A 24,867-nucleotide genomic window follows, 5' to 3' on the forward strand; every position below is an offset into this window, starting at 1 on the left:
CTACCTAAACCTAACTAACCTAAGGACATCACACACATCCATGCCCGAGGCAGGATTCGAACCTGCGACCGTAGCAGTCGCGCGGTTCCGGACTGCGCGCCTAGAACCGCGAGACCACCGCGGCCGGCTATAAACCGTTCTCTTCTAGATAATTCATAATGTTCGAACACAATATATGTTACAATATTCCACTGCACATCGACGTTAATAACATGGGCCTGTAATTTAGTGGGTTACTCCTACTGCCTTTCTTGACTATTGCTGTGACATGCGCAACTTTCCAGTTTTTGGGTATGGATTTTTCGTCGAGTGAACGGTTATATATGATTGTTAAGCCTGGAGCTATTACATCAACATACTCTGAAAGAAACCTAATTGGTAAATGGTCTGGACCGGAAGACATGCTGTTATTAAGTGATTTAAGTTGCTCCACTACTGCGAGGATATCTACTTCTAAGTTACTCATGTTGGCAGCTGTTCTTTGGCAGCACTTTTATCAATAGTATTTCCATTGCTATAGCGCAGAAAAGGCATTGATCGTGTCTTGTGACTAGCATACTTTACATACGACCACAATCTCTTTGTACCATCTGCCGGGTTTCAAGACAAAGTTTCATTGTGGAAGCTATTATAATCATCTCGCACTGAAGTCGTACTAAATTTCGAGCTTCTATAAATGATTTCCAATCTTGGAGACTTTTCGTTCATTTAAATTTGGCAGGCTTTTTTCGTTGTTTCTGCAACACTGTTCCGACCCGTTTTGTGTAGCAAGGGGGATCAGCTCCGTCGTTTGTTAATTTATTTGGTGTAAATCTCGCAACTGCTATCAATACAATTTCTTTGAATTCAGGCCACATCTGGTCTACACTTAGATCGTTAATTTGGAGGGAGTGGAGATTGTCTCTCAGAAAGGCGTCAAGCGAATTTTTATCTGATTTTTTTTGCACAAGTATATTTTTCGTTTATTTTTGGAGGATTTGGGAATTTAATATTTAATATTCAATTTCGGTACGACAATTCTGTGTTCATTAATCCTCGTATCCGTTTTCATACTCGTTATTAGGTCAGGATTATTTATTGCAAACTGGTCAAGTGTATTTTCACAACTGTTTATTATTCGAGTGGGATTGTTCTGGTGATGAAATGAAGTATGTAAATATGGCCCGCCCGGCTAGCCCGAACGGGAAGGCGTGACGGTCCCCGGCTCGAATCCGCCCGGCGGATTAGTGTCGAGGTCCGGTGTGCCGGTCAGCCTGTAGATGGTTTTTAAGGCGGTTTTCCATCTACCTCGGCGAATGCGAGCTGCTTCCTCTTATTCCGCCTCAGTTTCACTATGTCGGCGATTTCTGCGCAAACGCTGATCATGTACGCGTACACCATACTTACTCTACTACACAAACTTTTGGGGTTACACTCGTCTGCTATGAGACGATCCCGGAGGGGTAGGGGGGGAGGGGTGTCCATTGGGGGCCGAACCGCACAATAACCTTGGGTTCGGTGTGGGGTGGCGGGTTGTGAAACACTGAGGGGTACGGCGGGGACGAAGCCTCTCCATCGTTTAAAGGTCCCCGGTTTAAATTTAAATACACAATTCACACACTATGTACATATGGCTCAACACGACGATGATGTCCTGTTTAAAACGCACTTCATGTTGAGAACTGCCTATTTTCTGAAATTGGAAGATTGTAGAGTCTTAAAAGTCTGGGCAATCCATAAGAGAGATTTCACGTACCTTGCATACGCCCATTCCCACGTTGCGCGATAGTACTGTAGAGTGGAAACGTCAGAGAATTAATAAACTCAGACACCGCTCTGGCAGATCTAAGAAACTAACTGATACTTTTTACCATACTACACTGAATCGCCAAAAAGACTGGTGTAGGCATGCGTATCTAAATACAGAGATATTTAAACAGGCAAAATACGACGCTGCGGTCGGCAACGCCTGCATAAGACAACAGGTATCTGGCGCAGTTGTTAGATCGGTTACTGCTGCTACAATGGCAGGTTATCAAGATTTAAGTGAGTTTGAACGTGGCGTTATAGTCGGCGCATGAACGATGGGACATAGAATCTCCGAGGTAGCGACGAAGTGGGGATTTTCCCGTACGACCGTTTCACCAGTATATCGTGAATATCAGGAATCCGGTAAAACATCAAATCTCCGTCATCGCTGCGGCCGGAAAAAGATACTGCAAGCACGGGACCAACGACGACTGAAGAGAACCGTTCAACCTGACAGAAGTGCAACCCCTCCGCAAACTGCTGCAGATTTCAATGCTGGGCCGTCAACAAGTGTCACCGTGCGAACCATTCAACGAAACATCATCGATATGGGCTTTCGGAGCCGAAGGTCCACTCGTGTACCCTTGATGACTGCACGATACAAAAAAGCCTTACGGCTCGTCTGGGGCCGTCAACATGACATTAAACTGTTGATGACTGGAAACATGTTACCTGGTAGGACGAGTCTCGTTTCAAATTGTATCGAGCGGATGGACGTGTGCGGGTATGGAGACAACGCCATGAATCCATGGAACCTGCATGTCAGCAGGGGACTGTTCAAGCCGGTGGAGGCTCTGTATTGGTGTGGAGTGTGTGCTGTTGGAGTGATGTGAGACCCCTGATACGTCTAGATATGACTCTGACAGGTGATAAGTACGAAGCATCCTGTCTGGCCACCTGCACCCATTCATGTCCATTGTGCATTCCGACGGACTTGAGCAATTCCAACAGGACAATGCGACACCCCACACGTCCAGAATTGCTACAGAGTGGCTCCAGGAACACTCTTCTGAGTTTAAACTCTTCCGCTGGCCACCAAACTCCCCAGACATGAACATTATTGAGCATATCTGGGATGCCTTACAACGGGCTGTTCAGAAGATATCTCGACACCCTCGTGCTCTTACGGATTTGTGGACAGCACCGCAGGATTCATGGTGTTAGTTCCCTCAAGCACTACTTCAGACATTAGTCGAGTCTATGCCACGTCGTGTTGCTGCACTTCTGCGTGCTCGTGGGGGGCCTTCGCGATATTAGGCATGTGTACCAGTTTCTTTGGCTCTGCAGTTTATGTCCTACGTCAACCAAACGACTGGCACACATAGCAACTATCGGAGACGAATTCCATTACAGACAGGTACAGAGGTCTATGACGAAGCTGGGTACAGAAATGTGAGAGGAACTTGTTTTTAGGCCTATTCTGCGCCCTAGGAATCACAGATCATTAGAGCTGGCTAATGTGCAATATGTCAGAGTGATGTAAACAGAACCACCGTTGGTTAATGCAAAACTGGAAAGAGATTTTATGCAGGGATGAGTGACGGCACTTCATGACCCAGGCGAGTGAGTACCTGGCAAACGATACTCATCTTAGTGTGTGTTTGTGATAACAGTGAAATTTGGTGAAGGTGGTACGGTGATATGGAGCCGTTTCTCCTAGTTTGGGCATGGATCATAGTTTTTCTCAATAGCATTATAAATTAATCGCTTTGCGCGAACATTTTAGATAATAGCGCACTTTCCAAGTTGTACACCGAGGTGGCGCAGTGGTTACCACTATGGACTCGCATTCGGGAGGACGACGGTTCAATCCCGCGTCCGGCCATCCTGAATTAGATTTTCCGTGATTTCCCTAGAGCACTTCAGGCAAATGCCGGGATGGTTCCTTTGAAAGGGCACGGCCGATTTCGTTCCCTATCCTTCCCTAATTCGAGCTTGTGCTCCGTCTCTAGTGATCTCGTTGTCGACGAGAGGTTAAAGTCTAATTTCCTCCTCCTCCAAGTTGTACGAAAAATTTGAAAACGCACCTTCTGTCAACAAAACAATGAGCATTGTGTTGAGGGAGATCAGGTGAATTTAGTGGAAGGTGACCAGCTAAGACCCCTGTCAGACATCTTAGAGATGCTCTATAGGCTCAGTAACGAGCCAGCTGTGTCAGTTAAAAAATCTGGCAAGGAATACTGGCTGTAAGTCAGGAAGAAAGGACAAAAATTCGTGTTTACTGTATTGGAAGTTAGTGAGCTTCCCAGAAGATTAAAGCACACTCTTCGTTATATAACAAGAAGAAAAATATATATGTTCAGTAACGTAGATAAAATATCGGGAGAATCAGTCTCAATGAGGAACTTGAAACTTTCAGCACTGGGCAAGAGCGTCTGGAGGAACTATAGCTCAGGTTTAAAAGAACAGTTGACCATGCACTGGATATATATGTACCAGTAGAACAATTAATAATGGGAGGGACACTTCATGGTATAAAGTCACTGTAAAGAAACTTCTGAAGAAACAGAGACTGCTGCATAATAGGTATAAAACAAATCATAGAGCTATAAGTAGAGAGATGCTGAATGAAACGCGTTTGGCTGTCAAGAGTCCAATGCGTGAAGCCTTCAGTGACTACCGTAGCAGAATATTGGCAAATGATATTTCACAAAACCCAAAGAAATTCTGGTCGTATGTAAAGGCCGTTAGTGGCACCAAAGTTAGTGTCCAGTCCCTAGCGAATGAGACAGGAACTGAAATTGAGGGTAGCAAAGCAAAGGCTGAAATGCTTAACTCTGTTTTCAAATATTCCTTTACAACGGAAAACCCAGGAGAATCACCGCAATTTAATGCTCGTGCCACTGAAAAGTTGTGTGAAATCAGTATTAGTGGCAGTGGTGTTAAGAACGGCTGAAATTGTTAAAATTTAACCAAGTTCCAGAGCCCGAAGAGCCCCTCTACTAACTATAATCTGTCGCAGATCCCTCGAACAAAAATCTATGCCCAGAAATTGGAAGCAAGAGCAGGTAACACTCGTCTACAAGAAGGGTAGTAGAAGTGATCCACAAAACTATCTTCCAATATCTCTGAAATCAATTTGTTGTACAATCTTAGAACATATTCTAAGCTCAGACCTAATGAGTTATTTTGAACAGAATAACCTCCCCCCCACCATTAAAATATCGATCATGTGAAACCCAACTCTCACTTTTCTCGCTTGACATACTGAAAACTTTGGATAAAGCCAGTCAGACAGATGCAGTACTTCTTGATTTCCGAAAAGCATTTGACTCATCACCACACCCACTCTTGTTGTCAAAAGTTCGATCATATGGGGTATCAAGTGAAATTTGTGGCTGAATTGAGGACTTTTTGCTAGGGAGGACACAGTCTGTTATCGTGGAAGGAGAGTCATCGTCAGATGTGGAAGTAAATTCCGGTGTGCACAAAGGATTTTTGTTGGAACCTTTGCTGTTCATGTTGTGTATTAATGACCTTGCGCACAATAATAGTAACCTCAGACTTTTGACAGATGATGCAGTTACCTGTTATGAAACACTGTCTAAAAGAAGCTGCATATATATTCGGTCAGCTCTTGATAAGGTTACAAATATTGGCAACTTGCTTTAAATGTTCAGAAATGTAAAATTGTGCACTTCAAAAATCGAAAAAAGGGTAGTATCCTATTACTATAATATCAATGAGTCACAGCTGGAATCGGCCAACTCGTAGAAACACCTGGGTGTAACACTTTGGAAGGTTATGAAATGGAGTGATTACATAGACTCAGTTGTGGGTGGAGCAGGTGGTAAACTTCGGTTTATTGGTAGAATTCTGGGGAAATGCAATTAGTTTACATAGGAGACTGCTTACAAATGACTTGTGCGGCCGATTCTGGAATACTGCTCAAGTGTGTGGGATCTGTACCCAACAGGACTAACAGGGAATATTGAACGTAAACAGGTAAGGGAAGCACGAATGGTCACAGGTTTGTTTGACCGGTGGGGGAGTGTTACAGTAATGCTGAAGAAACTGAACTGGCAGACTCTTAAAGATAGACGTAAACTATTCCGAAAAAATCTATTAACAGAGTTTCAAGAACCAGCTTTAAATGGTGACTTTAGGAATATACTTCAACCGCCCACGTATAGCGCACATAAGGATCGTGAGGGCAAGATTAGAATAATTACAGCATTCACAGAGGCGTTCAATCATTCTTCCCGCGCTCCATACGCGAACGGAACGGGAAGAACGCCTAAAAACTGGTGCATTGGGACGTACCCTCCGCCATGCACTTCGTGATGGTTTGCAGAGTATGGATGTACTTGTATGAAACTGAGGTCAGTGGACTTTTGGCCACGACGGTGCTGAATACTCCTGTGTCAATAAGCGTGCTGTGAACTTCCATATCATTAGGCACTACAAAAAAAGTTTGTTAAAACAAGCTACCGGTGCGACTACATACAGCTGCTTTTGCTGTTTCTATTCTGTCGGAACAAGCGCTCGACCAGTTATGAGTGTGTTGTCAATGGGCAATACCGAAGAACGAACATCAACTACAAATTGATGGGAGATTATTCTGATAGGGAAACATCTCTAGGAAGGATACAGATGTGGCCCTCGCATTGACACCAAAACAGAAGTCTCTCGAAACGCTTAATTTCGTGCACGGCTTGTACTATTAGTTACTGGCGTAATTGACAAACAAAATGTTCCAGAATTTGAGTGTGGTTTTAATTGCAGAAACGTTACCATTGGTACTGTCTGAGGTCGAATGCAGCCAGGCTGTTTCCTAGTACGAAAGTGAAATAAAATAGATATTTTACACATTTTTGTTTATATTTCACTTTGCGCTATAACACAAAATGTGGCGGAAATTATGTTACAAATGTCACAATATACCGCAGTTATCTCAGTCCAAGGTGGATCGTCATTGATAAACAATATACATTAGCATTTTGTGCTCTCGACATGTAAGATATAGAGTCTAAAACACATTACGAAGTTCCAGAAGTAAGGTTTGTTACAGTTAACGGCGCATTTGATTCCTCGCAGAGCATTGCTATAAACACCTGAAAGTCCACCAAAACGGAGGAGATTTTATCGCTTTGTGCACACAAAGCATGTTAAATGAACTTGCACTTACGTTGTATCACCCTAGGGCAAATTGTTTCCAGACGCACGTGAGATCCGTACCTCACTGTGCGGGTAGATATTGCAGCGGCACGCTGTACCTGGTGAATTCTTTTTGTGCGCAGCTGTTCTGCAGGCTGTGGCTGTGGTATGCGAGGGCAGCTACACTAGCGCCAGCCACTGTGTTCTGCTGGAAGCTCGCGAACTGTGTCGTGTATACGTGGGTTCGGAAGTGCGTTGTCCAAGTGTGCTAGCTCCTTCTACAAATTGAGTGATACCTTATCGTTAGAACAGTGCAAAGCAAAGTTCGAAGTATCGATATAATATGAAAGCCGGAAGTCGACGTGCTTGAAGTAAAATCTATTTACGTTTTTGTTAAAGGTTGCTTGTTGTGCTGCTTATAGCTTCTCAGAGCATGGAGACTGTGCACCAAACAAAAGTAAGTTGACTTTTTAAGTATTTTGTTGGATTGGTATGAATGTAATGAGGAATTATGTGTCGCATGAATGTCGATTTCTAGCTTTATGGCTCCGCATTCTGTAGCGGCTTTATTTAATTTAGAGTGAAACACCCAAGAAATATATGTGAATTTTGCTGCATGCCTCGAATGGTAAGGAAACAGTCAAATAAAAATCGACAAATAAATTTCTTTTGTGTGTCAATATAATGGTGTTAATGTAATAAGTACTGTGTCGAATGCTTCATACCACCAGTGGGCGCGGCCTTCCAGGTCCATATTGGGTCTGCATGCCCGTAGTTATACAGTTTGACACGGTATGCAACCTGTTGTGTTTGCCGTTTTTACACCTGTAGTCGTTATTGTGCGATATTGTATTCGGCTTGTGGCTTATTCGGAATTCGCGTTCTATGTCAGAGCTGGATAGAAATTAACGACCAAGACAAATTGCAGCACAGAAACAATTTTAAATGAATATTTACAAATGATTACTCGTACCTGGACTTTTAATACACTTTTAGAGAGATTATTGAAAACGTTGTTCTTAAAAGCGCGGTTGATATAGTCAGTTGTTTTGTTCCATTGCAGAGGTCTTTTAAACATGTCAATGACTTTCATCACTCATTTGACCTAGAGAAAGTTGGAAACTAATCCTAACAGATCGGTGTTCGTAAGGATTGTCGCTGCAAACGAATAAGCGTTTAACTCGTAAAAGTATAACAACAGAAGAAGTTTTACGTTCGCTAAACGAAGGTCATGACGTGTGTAGTTACATATTCCCTTCAGCATCAATTGCATACGGATAATCACTGAGATTTTGCCCTAGGAGAATATTTCGGTATTTGTTACATCCATTGTAAACCTAACATTCTTTTAGAAATCTTTTTCTATGGCGTTTGCGGATAGGGAACAGCTGGAGACTTCGACGCCCGTACAGACACGAAATCGTAACAGCGGTTTCGCATTGGTGATCAGCGGACAGAATATTTTCATTTTTAGGGGAACGGGTGTATTTTACTTATTATCTAGATAGAAATGCAGTAATCTCATTTACTTTCCGATTTTGGACTGAATCACTTAAACATGAAATGCACTGTCGGTTTGATTCAGTTTTGCGTATATATGTATTAGAGTAAGACGTTAGTTTTCTTTTAGTTCGTCAATACTTTTACTCATATGAAGTTCTCTATGTAACGTAATGATTTATCTGCTGTGATCTTTCTGGTGATTTTATTGAATTGGCACGGTAAAGTGAGTTGGTGACATATTAATTCACTTAACGTTCGTACTTTGTGAGGATTTCTCTTGCATTTCGTGTGGTGTCGGCCTTAGCAACGAACTCGAGGTGTTAACAAAATATTTTGTTCGGAAAATCGTCTGTTCTTTTCCTGCAGTACAAGTACTAATTGTCGTTATTAATGTAGGTATGGGCTCACAATGAATTAGTAAACAAATATCATCATTACTCCAATATAATATAATTATTTTAAGAAAGAGGAAAATTTTCAACGCAGAACTGTGAGCTTCACTTTCCTGAAAACAAATACACTATACTAGTATTGTACATAAACTGCGTCTATATGAAGACACTAGCGTGCGACTTACAGGATGCAGACGCTACAAATAATTTGTTTTGTGGACTGGACGTGCTAATGTTTAGCAACAAAAAACTTTGGGTTGGAATCCTGTCGGGAAGTCCACAACTTTATCTAAAGAATTTACATATTTCAGAAAAAGAAACCGTGCTTAACTGGATTCTCTTTAGACCACCCACTCCATAGGTAGCTCAGGTAACCTCACAGCTCTCGGAACATTACATGATAAACGTAATTATTTGTCCTGTAATGACAAACACCGCGGCATGAATTACAATCTGTTTTTTAATTTTACAGAAGACATTGAGTTCCTCTCCTAAAAAGATATCGATTGACAAACTATCAGAGTAGCAAAGGGCTTAATGAGACGCACCTATGTTTGCTTTAGATTTTCATACCTTTTTCTTGATCTCATCGACATAGCCCTCTTTCTAGATGTAACACAAAGGTTAAAAAGGACAAGAGAGACAGTTCCACCCAAAGCTAGACCGTAATAATTTTTTATAAGCGTTGTAGGGAATGAAGTTATTCCGATCTTACTAACAGCCTTCTTGACTGCTATTTTCAAGGGCCGTTTAACAGAAAACAAGTACAATCTGACGAGGGGCAGATTTATTTGGCAATTCATAAGGAAATATAAAAAGAAATATCTATTGACTCATGTTTTGCCACCACAGGTTTTTGTCGTAAGGTTTTGTCTCGCTGATATAACCAAGAGCTCTGGATTATTAGCACCATGGGTGCACTTTTATATAAAGTATAATCTTTAAATTTACCAATATAGGTCCTCTGTATTCGTTGTCCATGTCATTCGAAGTGAAAACTCTTAATACCTCAGAGGCAGGAGACCCGAACATAGTTCCTTCCTCTAATATGTTACGGTGAATTACCAGCCATGCTTCAAAGCTGGCGTGAATTTAATGAAATTGTTAATGATTTCCTGAAGAACATTTCGCCACACCACCAAACACAACTTCCAGCAATCGAACAGTAGTGAGTTGTGGTGGCTCAGTTACTATACGTCTTCCAAGCGGATTCCAGATATATTCAATAGTATTCCAGTATGCTGGTCGGACCTTTCGAAAGATATCTCACTTTTTAGTCTGTCGTTCACCAGCTGAGCTCTGTGTTGACAGCACTGTTGTCCACAAAAAGGAAATGATCGTAAATAGCGGAACGACGAGGGAACTCATCACTGTACCGAGCAAAGAATCTCTTCACCTGACATGGATGTCCTTTCATCAGCCAGATCTGATTCCTGCCCTCAATGTCCCTCTGTATCGAAGATATTGGTATATTTGGCACATTCGTGTGACGTTATTGCACTCTCCATATGTAAATGCGATAATTGGTAACCTTTACACTAAAATACTTTTAGCAAGAAAACAAAACACAGTTACATTCGGCGTTCCTAATCTGCCGTGATCCTCATCGTGCACTACGGTTTTAAGTTAATGAAAAGAGTACACAGGTCTTCGAGGTTTGAGGCCACTTTCGGGAGGACGACAGTGAACAGTTGCGGTTGACATTTTGCTTATTGTTGCAATTTGGAAGAGTCCGTGCAATTGAGCTGCATTCTAAGCACTACTCCAGTCGTCTTTGAGCAGGTCACGTACTTTCCGAATACTTTTCATTGTTTCAAATCGAGTCCACAGCCACGAAATTACGCTTTTGGATATTACACCAGCATTTGAAATCTCGCTGTAGCTTACCAATTTCCAACCTACCAAACACCGTATCACAAGTTCTAACATCAATATCCCTCAGGCAGAGACCAGAATGAGAATAGTAACTTCCGTTTCTTCAGTACAAGGAGCGTGAACTGCGACAGATGTTGAGTGACTTGTTAAGACAGGTTCTGCATCGAGTTTCTTCTCCCGCAGAGCGCAAGTGTCCCTCAGTTCGAAACTTCAGCATTGAAATATCAGACCCATCGACGCGTGGCAGTCCAAACATTTTTTACGAGCGGGCATTGTGGTTCTTTTTTTTAGTTTTCCCACATGCCGCAGCTGAATTGTTCGAAAAAAACGCAATTCTTGGAATGATGGTATGTGAAGTACACTGAGGTGACAAACGTCGTGGGATGCACATATACAGAGGGCGGTAGTATTGCGTACCCAAGGTAATGCGTTGGCGGAGCTGTCATTTGTACTCAGATGATTCGTGTGAAATGGTTTCTGACGTAATTATGGCCGCATGGCGGGAATTAACAGACTATGAACACAGATTGGTAGTTGGAGTTAGACGCATGGTACATTCCATTTCGGAAATCGATAAGGAATTCAATGTTCCGAGACCCACAGTGTCGAGAGTGTGCTGAGAATATCACATTTCAGGTATTACCTCTCAATGCGAACAACGGAGTGCGGATAGCCTTCACTTAACGACCTATGGCAGCAGCATTTGCGTAGAATTGTCAGTGCTAACAGAGAAGCAACAGCGCGTGAAATAACCAAAAATCAATGTGAGACGTACGACGACCGTGTCCGTAAGGAAAGTGCGGCGAAATTTGGCGTTAGTGGACTATGGCAGCAGACGACCGAGCGAGTGTCTTTGCTTAGAGAACAACATCGCGTGCAGCACTTCTTCTAGACCCGTGATCATATCGATTGGGCGCTAGAAGACTGGAGAAACCGCGGCCTGGTCGGATGAGTCCAGATTTCAGTTGGTAGGAGGTGATGGTTGGGCTCGAATTTGACGCAGACCCCAAAAGCCATGTACCCAAGTTGTCAACAAGGATCTGTGCAAACTGGTGGTGGTTCCATAATGGTTTGGGTTGTGTTTACCTGCAATAATCTGGGTCCTCTGATCTACTTGAAGCGATCATTGACTGGAGATGGTTATGTTTGGCTAGTTGCAGGCCATTCGCCGCCATTTGCGATGGAATTTTTATGAATGACAATGCGCCATATCACCATGCCACAGTTGTTTGCGACAATTTAAGTGAATGGTTTAGCCAGCCAGATCGTCCACCATGAAACCCATCGAACATTTATGGAACATAATCGAAAGGTCAGTTGGTGCACAAAATCCTGCACTGCCACAAAATGGTTCTGAGCACTATGGGACTTAACATCTGAGGTCATCAATCCCCTAGACTTAGAACTACTTAAGCCTAATTAACCTAAGTACATCACACACATCCATGCCCCAGGCAGGATTCGAACCTGCGACCGTAGCAGCAGCGCGGTTCCCCACTGAAGCGCCTAGAACCGCTCGGCCACAGCGGCCGGCGCACTGGCAACGCTTTCGCAATTATGGACGGCTGTAGATGCAGCATGACTCAATATTTCTGCAAGGGGACTTTTTGAGTCCATGCCACGTCGAGCTGCTGCACTACACCGGGCAAGAGAAGGTCCGACACGACATTAGAAGGTCTGCCTTGACTTTTGTCCCAGGTTCGATTCTCGGCGAGGTGAGGGGTTTTTCACCTGCCTCGAGATGACTGGGTGTGTGTGTTGCCCTCATCATTTCATCATCATTGATGAAAAGTGGCGAGATTGGGCTGAGCAAAGGTTGAGAACTTGTACGGGCGCTCATAACCGCGCAGTTGAGATCCCCACAAACCAAACATCATCATCGTCATGACTTTTATCACCCCAGTGTATTCCTGTTGGCATACGAAGATAAGTCGATTTTAGTTTGATGTCATGTTGACATCAAGGCAATTAGAGAAATATTACGAGCTGTGTTGGACAAGAATATTGTTGTAAATCGCTCATAATCTTGTTGAAAGAAGCATCGCCTGAATCATCTTAACTGATCTAAGAAAACTATGGCAAATCCAAACCAAGACGGCCGACGGGTATTTGAGTCTTGCGACTCACGAATACAGTACAGTCTCTCTATCAACGCGTCACTTCGATCCCACGCGGCCGGCCGGTGTGGCCGAGCGGTTCTAGTCGCTTCAGTCTGGACCCGCGCGACCGCTACGGTCGTAGGTTCGAATCCTGCCTCGGGCACGGATGTGTGTGATGTCCTTAAGTTAGTTAGGTTTAAGTAGTTCTAAGTTCTAGGGGACTGATGACCTCGGATGTTAAGTCCCATAGTGCTCAGAGCCATTTGAACCATTTGATCCCACGCGCTCCTATGAAAGTTGTTGAAACGCAGCTTGTGTTAAATTTTGTGCTGGGTCTGCGAGGCATACCGTAATTCTTCAAATATCTTATTTCTCAACATCATCTGGATGGGTAGCTCTGCAGAATCGGACAAAATTCATTTAAAGTTATCATATTGGCTCGACAGCGTAATATACAAATTCACATTTTGTGCTTATTATTTCACATTAACTTCAGGTTAAATGGGCTGCAGTTCAGTTTGCATTTATTTGTCCTAAGGGCGAAATTAAGAGGCTCTATTGTATAAAACGTTACAAATCTGAGAAATATTAAAAGGAACTAAAATACTACCAGGAGATCCTGGAGTGAAAGTATACATTGTGCCGTTAGATATACATTAATTCGTAACTCTAAATGTACTGTACGTTTCTTCTCGCTTAATTCTTTTAATTTTAGCGAAACCCTGTACAGAAGCTCGTGGCGAGATTGAAAAATTTACATTCTTTTCCATCATGTATTCAGGCAGTCGTTAACCACTGATGTTCGAATCCAAGCCAAACTGCTTTAAATGTTCCGAAATGCTTGACCAATGGAAGTGCGCCATGGCGGTGCAGAAAAACTTTTACTGATAGACGCGTCAAGATAGACGTCAAGGATCCCGAGAAAGATTATTTACGATGTTTCAAGAATTAGCATTAAGTGAAAAATCTAAGACTATAATCCCTTACGTATCGTTCACATGGGGGCTACAAAGACAAGGTTAAACTAATTGCAGAACGCAAAGAGGTAATTAAGCAGTCATCCTTCCCGCGCTCCTTAAACTAATTGACCAGAAGAAACCCTAATAAGTAATACAGTGGGGAGTACTTTCTGCCATGCATTCACAGTGGTTTGCTGAGTATAGATGTAGATGTACGCAAATAATTACTTTTTACGTATTTAGATGACATAGCACTGAAAGTTCGAATGCAAACTGTTCTATAAAATACATACTGATGTATTTAGAAGACAGTCATAGTAATGTCACGTTGAAAATTCAGACCCATGTTCTTAGGCGAGGCTTGAACGCAGGTCCTTCGCTTCTCAAGGCAACGAGATCATCCCTAGAAAAAGTTAGAGTACCTTTTGAACAAGATTTCCCCAGTGTATCATGGAGTAAGCGCATGTGAAATTATCAATGATGATCAATCTGTCGGATGGGGACATGAGATTGGCCGCTTCATTGGTGTTATTCGAGAGGAATAGATTATGTGTCGAAGCGAGATTCACCCTTTCCCTTCTCTCTGTAATCGTCATTAACAACACAAACATGAGCTATATGTTTATGGCCGCAAACAGTCACATAACACTGTTAATTCAAATGTTGATATTGCTTTGAGGGCGTAACACTACGTGTCTCGGACGTCTTCATCTGGTAGCGTATTTGCTGAAGCCAAACACATCTGCCGGCCGGTGTGACCGAGCGGTTCTAGGCGCTACGGTCTGGAACCGCGCGACCGCTACGCTCGCAGGTTCGAATCCTGCCTCGGTCATGGATGTGTGTGATGTCATTAGGTTAGTTAGGTTTAAGTAGTTCTAAGTTCTAGGGGACTGATGGCCTCAGCAGTTAAGTCCCATAGTGCTCAGAGCCAACACATCTATATGCCGTAAAATAATATAAAACTTATCCTAACTTAACTTTGTCTAGCAGTATGTTTGCTATTGCTGAGGTCTATTGTTTGTTTAACATCAGCAGCTGGGTAGATTCAACTACTGCGCAGGCCATGAGGAAGCAGAGACTGGTGTTGCATTAATGAATTCGTGACGTGATGTCGTAGCACTACACACGCTTTTTTTAATCACTTCCGCGGTTTTCGTAGGCTTAGTTACTTTACAGAACATTGTTTATGTTTTGGCCCAAAGATGTATAGTTTTCGCTGCTTCCTCATGGTGAGTGCACTTGTTGAATGCACTCAACCGCTATTAAACACAGGAAAAACATCAGCAACAGCAAACAGCCTGTTATAATAGGTTAAGTTGTAAAAGAATTACTAAAAAAAAGACATAAGGTGATGGACGAAAGCTCGAAACACGTACTGCTGTGCCCATATAAGCAATAAGAATATTTGAATGAATAATCTTATGTGAGTGACTGTACCCATAAACATATAACTACATTTTAGGTACAGTAAAGGACAAACAAGAGCCAGAGTGACTCACAGTGACATTGAACGTACTCATCACAAACACCTACGCTGGACAGATGCACTTAGCATACAAAACTCTAACTGCCTTTCCAATTAGGCGGATGAACATCCTCTCTTGGGCCTCCCAGCTTTGCGACCTTATCTTTACTGCGGCTCCACTGTGGCGAATACGCCATCTTCATAGAGTGTAGCTATAATACAGTGTTCTTTCGGTTATGCTTGATGCACTTTTCTTGAGCTTTGTAACAGTCTACCATTGTGATAGAGAGGGAAGAAGCTTGTCATCCAGAAGGTGAGTGTAGCCCTATCGATGGAAATTTACGTTAGTGACAAAACATCCCGTTTCATTATTTGCCACAGATATTACATAAAACATGACAACCACATCACCTGCTAGATCTCTGCCTTGTAGACGGCCGCTGTTCTAAACTTCATGAAGATTCCAATAACCTGTACGCCGGGCATAATTACTTTAGAGACAGTGACTCGTTTATAGCTCAGAGGACTTTCCCCCGTGACCGAGGAAGGAATGAAGATTAGGGTTTAGTCTCGAGATAATTACAGATGGAGCACAAGCTCTGAGTGGATGAAGAATGTGCAAGGAGATCGGCAGTGCCCTTCTCAAAGGGACCATCTCTACATTTGCCTTAAGTGATTTAGGGATTGTAGCAATATTTTTGTGATGGTAAAGCGAAACCACGAAAACGGGAATCTGATCCGTCCGTGACTGAGGTCTCAGAATGTTAACAGTGAGAAGAATCTTTTTAGTATGGGACGGCCAGTTGAGGTCGCGGCGGTGAAAGAAACTTCCCTAATCCGATCGTGTCATGAACAAGAAGGAATCTTGTTAGCGTAGGGTTCGTATTTTAGTGCATGCAAGTTTCCTGGATCATATTTCAATACTTCCAACATTATACTATGGACTGACGACAGAGCAGCGTGATATCTTCGCTTAGGCTAGTCCTATAGGTTTCTCTCTCTCTCTCTCTCTCTCTCTCTCTCTCTCTCTCTCTCTCTGTGTGATTGCTCTGTGTGCCAGCTTTTGTTTTTACACGACTAACTTTCATTTTCGTATTCATCCTTGAAAACACAGTCATAGTATTGTAATTCGTAAACAGTCTTTACAGTCATCCATGGTATACAGTTCACATCTATACCTTATGTACACAAGGCAGAGGAAGTTATTGGCAAACCTACTAAAATATAACCTTGCTATACGTGCAATGTGTAAATTGTTAGTTTATCATAACACGCAGTCACTGAGTAGGTGGTCTGACCTTCAAGTAGAACGAGGTCTTTTTTTTTTAATACTCCGGAAAGCTGCTTGAAATTAAGGCAACAGATAGGTTTCAGTTCCAAGTAATGTTGGCCTAGGTCCACAAATAAACGCAGAGACCACTAAATGTCGCTTGTTTGTTTTAAGACAACTTCAGCTGAAATACGAGGAGGATGCAATGTTACGTACAGTGTGTCTGAAATGGCAGGACCCTTAACAGCCGTTCCAGTGCATGACTGACTTGCATACCAGCCACAGATTGCGAACTGCTATTGTATTCCCCTCACCTATCATGGTCATACATAATGTGATCTGCGGTCCTGTGAAAGTTGGCACGAATTGTCTTCCTTCACTTTATTTACGTTTTAATCACTGTATTTACGTTTCACGTAGGACATCACTGATTACTTTGACAACTATGTATTTCAAAAGTCAAGAAAATGGGCGCTTTCGTACATGCAGACTGTTTTCCTTTCGGGGGCGGATGGGACGTTTGAGTATAGAAGCTAGAATTGAATGCGAATTCGTGCACGAGTCTATCACCGCGAGTATGCAAGTCAGATTTAGTATTTTTTGTATGTAACATTTAAGGGTGAGGGTGACATATATGATGATTTTCCAAAGTCTTTATTTGCATTTTCAGTCACATGATACGTTCGATAGGCTATGACGTCCCGATCGACGAAGCTCTCCAATCCTGATACATTTGGTACGCCTGTACCTCCTCGTACTATTGCAACTGTTAACCAGCCATTACCATGCGAGAAGGTATCATTCAGATCAATACTAAAGTTTAATCTGCAACCACAGAATACGGCAGGTCCATCCAGTAGAGAGTGCGCGGCGACAGACTTGATAGTGTTCTTTTTCTTGTCGGCAGCGGATGTTGTCATTTCGACGTCTTCAATTGTTTTATATATTGTCTGTCTTGCACGACGACGATATCTTTACAAAGGTACAGACGGTGTTTAGAAAGGATAGAGTGCATGCAACCGGTGGTGGAGTGTTCGTCGCTGTTAGTAGTAGTTTATCCTGTAGTGAAGTAGAAGTGGATAGTTCCTGTGAATTATTATGGGTGGAGGTTACACTAAACAACCGAACTAGGTTAATAATTGGCTCCTTTTACCGACCTCCCGACTCAGCAGCATTAGTGGTAGAACAACTGAGAGAAAATTTGGAATATATTTCACATAAATTTTCTCAGCATGTTATAGTCTTAGGTGGAGATTTCAATTTACCAGATATAGACTGGGACACTCAGATGTTTAGGACGGGTGGTAGGGACAGAGCATCGAGTGACATTATACTGAGTGCACTATCCGAAAATTACCTCGAGCGATTAAACAGAGAACCGACTCGTGGAGATAACATCTTGGACCTACTGATAACAAACAGACCCGAACTTTTCGACTCTGTATGTACAGAACAGGGAATCAGTGATCATAAGGCCGTTGCAGCATCCCTGAATATGGAAGTTTATAGGAATATAAAAAAAGGGAGGAAGGTTTATCTGTTTAGCAAGAGTAATAGAAGGCAGATTTCAGACTACCTAACAGAGCAAAACGAAAATTTCTGTTCCGACACTGACAATGTTGAGTGTTTATGGAAAAAGTTCAAGGCAATCGTAAAATGCGTTTTAGACAGGTACGTGCCGAGTAAAACTGTGAGGGACGGGAAAAACCCACCGTGGTACAACAGCAAAGTTAGGAAACTACTGCAAAAGCAAAGAGAGCTCCACTCCAAATTTAAACGCAGCCAAAACCTCTCAGACAAACAGAAGCTAAACGATGTCAAAGTTAGCGTAAGGAGGGCTATGCGTGAAGCGTTCATTGAATTCGAAAGTAAAATTCTATGTACCGACTTGACAGAAAATCCTAGGACGTTCTGGTCTTACGTTAAATCAGTAAGTGGCTCGAAACAGCATATCCAAACACTACGGGATGATGATGGCATTGAAACAGAGGATGACACGCGTAAATCTGAAATACTAAACACCTTTTTCCAAAGCTGTTTCACAGAGGAAGACCGCACTGCAGTTCCTTCTCTAAATCCTCGCACAAACGAAGAAATGGCTGACATCGAAATAAGTGTCCAAGGAATAGAAAAGCAACTGGAATCACTCAATAGAGGAAAGTCCACTGGACCTGATGGGATACCAATTCGATTCTACACAGAGTACGCGAAAGAACTTGCCCCCCTTCTAACAGCCGTGTACCGCAAGTCTCTAGAGGAACGGAGGGTTCCAAATGATTGGAAAAGAGCACGGGTAGTCCCAGTCTTCAAGAAGGGTCGTCGAGCAGATGCGCAAAACTATAGACCTATCTATATCTCTGACGTCGATCTCTTGTAGAATTTTAGAACATGTTTTTTGCTCGCGTATCATGTCATTTCTGGAAACCCAGAATCTACTATGTAGGAATCAACATGGATTCCGGAAACAGCGATCGTGTGAGACCCAACTCGCTTTATTTGTTCATGAGACCCAGAAAATATTAGATACTGGCTCCCAGGTAGATGCTATTTTTCTTGACTTCCGGAAGGCGTTCGATACAGTTCCGCACTGTCGCCTGATAAACAAAGTAAAAGCCTACGGAATACCAGACCAGCTGTGTGGCTGGATTGAAGAGTTTTTAGCAAACAGAACACAGCATGTTGTTATCAATGGAGAGACGTCTACAGACGTTAAAGTAACCTCTGGCGTGCCACAAGGGAGTGTTATGGGACCATTGCTTTTCACAATATATATAAATGACCTAGTAGATAGTGTCTGAAGTTCCATGCGGCTTTTCGCGGATGATGCTGTAGTATACAGAGAAGTTGCAGCATTAGAAAATTGTAGCGAAATGCAGGAAGATCTGCAGCGGATAGGCACTTGGTGCAGGGAGTGGCAACTGACCCTTAACATAGACAAATGTAATGTATTGCGAATACATAGAAAGAAGGATCCTTTATTGTATGATTATATGATAGCGGAACAAACACTGATAGCAGTTACTTCTGTAAAATATCTGGGAGTATGCGTGCGGAACGATTTGAAGTGGAATGATCATATAAAATTAATTGTTGGTAAGGCGGGTACCAGGTTGAGATTCATTGGGAGAGTGCTTAGAAAATGTAGTCCATCAACAAAGGAGGTGGCTTACAAAACACTCGTTCGACCTATACTTGAGTATTGCTCATCAGTGTGGGATCCGTACCAGATCGGTCTGACGGAGGAGATAGAGAAGATCCAAAGAAGAGCGGCGCGTTTAGTCACAGGGTTATTTGGTAACCGTGATAGCGTTACGGAGATGTTTAATAAACTCAAGTGGCAGACTCTGCAAGAGAGGCGCTCTGCATCGCGGTGTAGCTTGCTCGCCAGGTTTCGAGAGGGTGCGTTTCTGGATGAGGTATCGAATATATTGCTTCCCCCTACTTATACCTCCCGAGGAGATCACGAATGTAAAATTAGAGAGATTAGAGCGCGCACGGAGGCTTTCAGACAGTCGTTTTTCCCGCGAACCATACGCGACTGGAACAGGAAAGGGAGGTAATGACAGTGGCACGTAAAGTGCCCTCCGCCACACACCGTTGGGTGGCTTGCGGAGTATCAATGTAGATGTAGATGTAGATGTAAGCTTAACAGCTGGAAAGTCATGTATATACTTGTACTATAACTTATGGAGAATTTTACTCCCTTTATCCCTATGAGTACTCTTTGCACATGACTTGAATTTAGTGATAAATTACCGAATATGTTATATGAAGTCAAAATGGATTTTGCACCCGAGGCTTATATATACACCGATGAGCCAAATCATTATGACCACGTGTTTAATAGCGTGTTCTTCCACTTTCCAAACACAGTAAAACAGCCATTCTGTTTGGCATGGATTCTACAAGTCCTTGACAGGATTGTAGAACTATGTCGCACCAGGTGTCTACGCAAAGGTCAAGCTATTCCCGCAAATTACGGGCACGGAGCTAGCGCCCGATATGTCTTAAAAAAAGTTCGACATTAATGTGAGTGGCCCCTCAAGCCACTGTAGCACGATTCTGACCTTGCAACACGGATAATTATCCTGCTGGAAGATGTCATCGCAGTAGTGGGAGGCTTGAAGCATGAAGTGATACAAGTGGTCCACAATAATGTTCACGTAATTCACTGCTGTCATGATTCCTTCGATTACCACACAGATCCCATGAGAAGCCCAACTCAGTGTACCCCATAGCATAATTCTGGCCTCATCGCCCTGCAACTGCAGCGCGGTGCATGTTTCGTGCAACCATTTGCCTGGATGACTGCATGTAAGGACACAACAATCGACCTGGTGTAACAAGAAATACGATTCATTCGACAGGTGACACGTTTCCATCGTGCCACGGTGAAAACTCAGTGATACAATGTCCACTGCAATCATAACTGACGATGTCGTTGGGCCAACACAGGAACACGTAGGGGTCGTGTGTTTTTGAGCTCCATGTTCAACAGTGGCCTTTGACAGTGTGCTCCGAAAGCTTTTGCCTGCAGTAACATTGTACTCAGTCGTCAGATCTGCCACAGATCGCTGCCTGTCCTGAATTACACAGTGGGGGATCCTCCGACTTCCACGTTTTGTGATGAGACGTGGTCGTCCAACACCATTCGTCCTACTCGTTATTCCACCGTCCTTCAACCACTTTCCATTGGTGCTCACGAAAGTAGCACGCCAATAGGCGACCAGCTTCGCTGTTTCAGAGACTCACGTTTCGCTGTCGCCGAGCGGTTCTAGTTCGAATCCTGCCTCGGGCATGGATGTGTGTGATGTCCTTAGGTTAGTTTGGTTTAAGTAGTTCTAAGTCTAGGGGACTGATGACCTCGGATGTTAAGTCCCATAGTACTTGGAGCCATTTTTGAGACACACGTTTCCAGCCGCAACGCCACAACCATGTGCCATGTGTCAAAACCGCTTATATAAGTGTATTTCCGCATTTACAGGCCGTATCTTCGCTATAATGACTGCCCAATCGTCTCTCGTCCTATTACATTCTTTACTTGCTGCGTCACGTGCCTGCAACACCACCAGAAGGCATTCATTCTCGCCGTGGGCAGTGATCATAATGTTTTGGCTCATTGGTATATGCAACTCGCCGCCTTCAGTTTTAAGAAGCCCATCATTGTTTTTTTCTTTTATTCTCTCCTTTTTGGGCTGCTATGTTTTGGAGAATAAAAAGCGCTTACTTAGTTGCACTTGGTGGAACATACAGTAGTTGCACCAGTTTTCTCAGTTTGATGTAGGGGGTAAAAATCGTTCGTTAGTGCAGCCACCATGTCGAAGAACGTGATCCTGTTAGTCACGAGTTAGGGTCGCACGCTGCCGCGCGCCAACTTAATCCGTCAAGTCCGACTGGACATGTGGGGCGCCAGTGTGCCAGCTTCCCCTCTTGGCACTAATTGATGTGGCGAATTATAAGTTAAGGAAGAAGTCTCCTGCGTGTCGTGCGCTGCGGTCAGTGCACAACCTGCTGCGGAGAGATTTGCTCTCAGCGTTAGAGGATACCACATTAACAGAGCCAGCTACGCTACTGAGTCATTTGGTAAGTGTGGTTGCTGTTTGAAATTATTGTGAGGGAACGCCCACCATCTGTATGGTAAAATTTTGATGGAGCAAGAAAGCTGGGACGCTATTCTCTAAATGGTAATGTAGGAAGTCTGTGTAGAAATTTGGTGGAGTGTCCTGTACCTTCATCATAGGTGGGTTTTAAATACTCGTATAAAGACATATTAATTACCAGAGTGTTTAGATCTATGGAAGATAATGTAATCCCACCCAAAAAAGAAATATTTAGATGTCCATGCTGTACGGACAATTCAGATATTACGTTTAGCTAATTAAAGATATCTATGCCTAAATTAAAGGGATTTTCTGCAGTTTTTAATCAGTGATTCGTGTTTCATCACAAGTTGTACGGAAGTGTCACCTGTCGTCACAAAAATCGGATGCTGCCGAAAAGCTGCATTTGCATGTTAAGTCAGTCTTGTTCACGTCGTTTTCGAAGGAAGCAATCAACGCAAGAAGCTAGGAGTTTTACATCAGGGTCATTAGAAACGGGGCATTAGCAAAGTTGCACAAGAACAGAGAAATAAATCGGGCCTGAGTTAATTAAAGGAATTCGCCTTAAGTGATGTTTTGAAATCAAGGGCAACCCACTTCAGGAATGCCAAACGGAGATTCGAAGCTTGCTCCTCTGGAATACGGGTCTATTGTTTTAATCAGTGCGTCACCTCGATCAATGTAGTCTTTGTGGAAAGTAGGGAAAGTATATTTTCCATCCACGTCGAACATCTTTGGGATATTAACATTAACTATCTGTTACAGGAAACACAGGAAGGCGTAAGATTTGTTGATATGTAGGTAATTCGTCGTTATCTTCTCAGATGATAGGGTACAGCATAGAGAAGCACTAGAAGTTGTCGTACTTCAGCGCGGAAGCATTCTGAAGTCGCATGCAGAAAGACGGCATGACGTACTCGGCCGCGTGGGATTTAACTCTTTAAGGAAGTCGCACTGCCAGTTTTTCCGTTTAAAAACGTCTGAGCAACTAACTGAGCAGCCGAATAGAGGTTTAGTAACCTATCGATGAGAATGCTAAACAAAAGCTGTACCGGCACTGATGCGTGAATAGATCTTTCTTCCCTATTTAAAGACAAAGGTTTCCAATATTCGGTATCATTTGCATTGACAGAGTGTGTTTGTGTGTGTGTGTGTGTGTGTGTGTGTGTGTGTGTGTGTGTGTGTGAGACTAAATTAATGATGGTGTTAGTTATGTCCAGTCGCAGTTCTTGAAGTATTTGGACTGCTATGAACAGAGACACAAGTCTTATTCGTCGCTTTAAGTTTGATTTTGCTAACTTGAAGAACACTGTGTATTGTGCTTCGTCACGGATAACACACGTTAGTTGAAATATTTTTATTTTCCGTCTCTTACAACCGCACACATAGTTAGCAACGTTGAATCTGATAATTTTCGAGATCTTATCACTTAACTGAGTGATGATCGGATCAGAAGTTTTCAAGAAATCGAAGTTTGTTTCCCTTATGATTCAGTAATATGTGGGTCGTTTGGTTTCACAAATGGCGGAGCTTATTCACCGCACGCCAAGGCACCTGCCCGCAACGCATCACATTCGTTGGGGCTAGCGCATTTGGTTGATTGACGTAGGTAGCAGTGACATATATGGTCCGAAAGGATAAGTGAAGCAAAGGTCAGGTGCCACTTGCAGCGACTAACTGATGAGGGCTAAGCCCTAGAGGTAGGAGCACCGAAATGTTCGGCATGTAAGGAATTTGTACGGCTGGCAGAGCCCCTTCGAAAGCTGCTTTCTTTAGATGGGACGATATAGTCTCCTCTGTAGATTCGTCTAACAAATTGTTCGTCAAATTTGACAGTCTAGTTGTAAGGGTGCGGTGAAACAGAATAGCACCTCGAAAACACTACTAAACTTGCACATCTTCAGCGATGATTGCTTTAAAAGAGTTTTTCTCTAATGTCAACGGATTAGCAGACTTTCGTCATGATCGATTCTGTTTCTGTTGCTGTTAGTTGTCTGGTGAAGCCAAATGTTTGCAGTTCTCTATCACTCAAGAGAATTCCCGAGTTCGCTTAGAGAGCACTTCCAGTGCGGTAACTATTGTCTCCTTAGTCTTTGAAAATTAATGCGCACTTGATTTCCCCGTCAGAAACGTGTATGCTTGTTCTTGTATTGAATTTTGATGTTACTTTAGGCAATCAGTGTAACTGTCTTGTTATTCGTTGCTGATCGTGTTGAGCGTTACGCTGTTCGTGGTGCATCGTGATGCGTCTGCTAAGTGTTCTCGGTGAATTTTCTAGTAACCAAAGCAGTTGAATCCAGTATGATTCATCTTTCAGACGCAGACACGCCTTTACGCTCTCAGCCTTGTCGAAAACGGCGTAGAGTAAGTGCATCTGCTTGGCAAGGTGATTCTTCAGCGAAAGCTACGTCCAGTGTTTCCCAGGTCCTGTTTTCTTGGAATAATCTGGTCGGCACTGGCCTTGGCCTGGACATCCTGACTACATCAAAACCTGAAAAAAAAGCCGGAGCTTCGTATGTTGAAAAATTTGTGTTCGTAATCTTTTCTTTATACAGAGAATTAACCTCTGGGGAAGGAATAGGACTTAAAAAGAAGCAAAAAAGTACAGATATACATATGGTCAATTTATTTTTGTTTCCTTAGTCACAAACACTTTTTTGTTGTCACAAATTTGCTTCGTTTCGTTCTTTTTGTTTTAATGTATCCAGCTTGTTTCTGCAGGGTTTCTTTTTTCTTTTTCTAATGTTGTCTCCTGATGTCTTAATGAAGTGCTTAAAATGTCCACCATCAGCTCTAATACAAACTTCTAAACGCCGCAT

General features: G+C 42.9%; 1 protein-coding gene across 1 annotated transcript in view; it reads left to right on the forward strand.

The window, feature by feature from the left end:
- Positions 1 to 7,107: 7,107 nt before the first annotated feature.
- LOC124721446 (epidermal growth factor receptor kinase substrate 8-like protein 1) overlaps positions 7,108 to 24,867 on the forward strand; it is a 189,701-nt gene continuing 171,941 nt past the window's right edge. The window contains exon 1 of the mRNA XM_047246427.1: positions 7,108 to 7,342. The gene's annotated coding sequence lies outside the window, so the exon portion shown is untranslated. The remainder of the gene's footprint in view (positions 7,343 to 24,867) is intronic.

This window comes from Schistocerca piceifrons, chromosome X, assembly GCF_021461385.2.
Source record: "Schistocerca piceifrons isolate TAMUIC-IGC-003096 chromosome X, iqSchPice1.1, whole genome shotgun sequence".
Taxonomy (NCBI): Eukaryota; Metazoa; Arthropoda; class Insecta; order Orthoptera; family Acrididae; genus Schistocerca; species Schistocerca piceifrons.